This window comes from Solanum tuberosum, unplaced genomic scaffold (assembly GCF_000226075.1).
Source record: "Solanum tuberosum cultivar DM 1-3 516 R44 unplaced genomic scaffold, SolTub_3.0 scf01201, whole genome shotgun sequence".
Taxonomy (NCBI): Eukaryota; Viridiplantae; Streptophyta; class Magnoliopsida; order Solanales; family Solanaceae; genus Solanum; species Solanum tuberosum.
This window is the reverse complement of record NW_006240132.1, coordinates 14,470-17,342: the sequence shown is the minus strand read 5'-3', so window position 1 is coordinate 17,342 and position 2,873 is coordinate 14,470.

Here is a 2,873-nt window from a genome sequence, read left to right as displayed (position 1 = left end):
GCTGTTCTGATCCATTAACCTTGTACGCAGCCGATCTCCACGACTCCATAGATTATCCCCTTCTAATTTCAGCTTGAGTTCTTCTGCGATCTGACCCTGAAGTTTTTTCACATCTGGTTGTTGACTGACAGTTACCATGACGACATCTTTGAACAACCTTTCTTGTTTCACCTTTTGTCTGATTTTGTCAGCCAGTGTTGTCTTACCAACACCTCCCAAACCACATATCCCAATCATAGTGACCCCGTCATCTCTCAAAACTGCCATGACCTCATCCTCTTTCAATTTTCTGGAGTCAAACACCTCACCATAGTTACTAGGTATAGCCTCACTTTGAATTGGATGATCAAAGGAGATTACATCAGGCCTGTTGCTTTCATTTTGAAGTTGAATCAACTCCAGTGTAATTTTCTTAGCTCTCCTGCTCATCGAGTAACGTGACTTCAGGTTTGGACACCAACCATAAAAGCAACCCCTTTCAACCTCAGTTGTACCTTGCCTTACAGCTTCCACACGTTCGGTAGTGGTATCAACACTAGTTAACCAAGCCTCACCATTGCGTGAAATGCGTTTTAAGTTTCTCCGGGCAACTTCCGCTCTTTCCTTCACCTCACTTTTGATGTTCTTCAGCTTCTCAGATTCTCTATCCATACATCTGATGTTGCTCTTGTAGTAATATAAATACCCAATCCCTCGCGCAACTGGCTGCATCAAGCAACCTGTGACTTTTTCCACAAAAATAGCTAAGAATTCCATCGCCAGTATAGTTTAGTAATAATCCTTTTTTCAACTATCAAGTCTGAACACTCCTATTGTTTTTTTTTTTGCTTTCTAATTCTCTTTGGGAAGTAAAGGTGTGAAAATGGTGGCAATGGATAATTTGGTATGTAAATGAAATGTGAGAGAGCTGAATTGGAGAATTTGGTATGAAAAATGAAAGGTAGAAGAGCAGCAATGTAAAATTTGGTATGAAAATGAAATATGAGAGAGCGGAAATGGAGAATTTGGTATGAAAAATCAAAGAGTAGCAATGTTTGAGAATTTGGTATGAAAACGAAAGACCAGAGATCGGAATTGGAGAATTTGATACGAAAATCAAAGACTAGCAATGTGAGAGAATTTGGTATGAAAATGAACGATCAGAGAGCGGAAATGGAGAATTTGGTATGAAAATGAATGCTTAAGAGAGGCAATGGAGAGTTTGATTGTGTTATTCGAAGCAACAAATTCACAGAGATTTATAAGCTGACAAAATAATATCTTTAAAGTGAGAGTATTGATTAGCTAACATATTAAAGTAGTGAACATATCTGATTCCATATCTTCCTTCACTCAAACTCATGTTACGACTTTTCCAAAATATATGCTTTCTTGCAATGGTAGACACTATAAAGAAGAAAAAGAGGAAAAATAATTGTTGCTTTTTGGAATTTTCCATTTGCTTGCCAAGTACTCAAAGATCAGACTTTGTCCGTACATTCTCTCCAATATTTGACAAAGTATATCCCTTCCAGTTTCTTCCGATCTTCCTAAGCTTTGGTGGACAGAGTTATCTAGTAGGACTTTATTTTAAATGCGATGATTATTATAAAAGAGATAAGGCACAAGTACCCCTCTAGACTATGAACGAAATCCCCGAGACACACCTTAACTAAACTAAGGTCCTATTACCCCCCTGAACTTATTTTTTTTTGTAATTTTGTACACCTTTTGTCTTATGTGGCACACTCCATGACTCCACGCAATTGAGGCTCGTGAGAGATATTTGGATGCCCACGGATATTGAGCGGGTTATTTATCAACTCAACCCATTTTGACCCGCCCAAATTCAGCACTTGTCATCTCTAAATAGAAGCATGTGCACAGCGTGTGTGAAGATGCCTATATTCTATTGGGGACTAGCTATGCAAGAATAGTCTTATTTCTTATGTTAGTATGTTGTTTGCAAGTAAAAATTTGGATCCTTCCTCCCTTCTAATTCCTCCTTCAGTATCTTGTCTTGAAAATATTTATGAACCTACACTTTATATTATGAAGGAAACTATGATCTTGGATATTAGTCTCCTAGTTCGAAATGCATAGAAATGTTCAAACACATTTTTACCAAAGGAATTCAAATGTACTTGCATTATTCTGAAGTCGAACTCCTCACCGCTGTTACTAAGGTATAGCTTCAATTTCAACTGCAGGATAGGAAAAACAGCATGATATTTCAAAGTTCAATCACATCCAGTGCAATTTTCTTAGATTCACTGCTTAGAAAGTAATGTGACTTCGAGTTTGGACACCAACCATAGAAGCAACCTCAATTCTACCTCACCGCATTACACCAGCGACATCTACAGTAGTGGTATAAACACTAGTAAACCAAGCCTCAACAATGGGTGGAAATGACTAGTAAGTTTCTCCGGGCAGCTTCCACTCCTAGCTGCACCCCGCTTCTGAGATTCATTATCCAAAGATTTTATGTTGCTCCTTTGCATAACTTGTGGGATGTTATGATACGAAAATATAAGCTTATAGAGTTATTTATCTTTTTCTACTCACAAAACTTGTAACATTTTCCAAGTGAAATGCTACGACTTGTTGATGTTCTCCAAAGAGTACATCTCTGTATAGACTTTCACTGCTCAATGATTTGCAGAATACATAATACGTCCCTGAGATAGTTGGACAATGACCAAACTTAATCCTAAACAAATGAAAGAGTGGTCAGATTCCAAGTAAACAAGTAATAACCAATCTTTTCATAAGAACTGAATAACATGATCCATGGTTTTGTGATTCTAAATATAAGGGATATCTTGTTCTTCCCAACCAAGAACCACAGTAGGCTGTAAAGACAAATACTCATTGCATCAAGAAAACTTGAA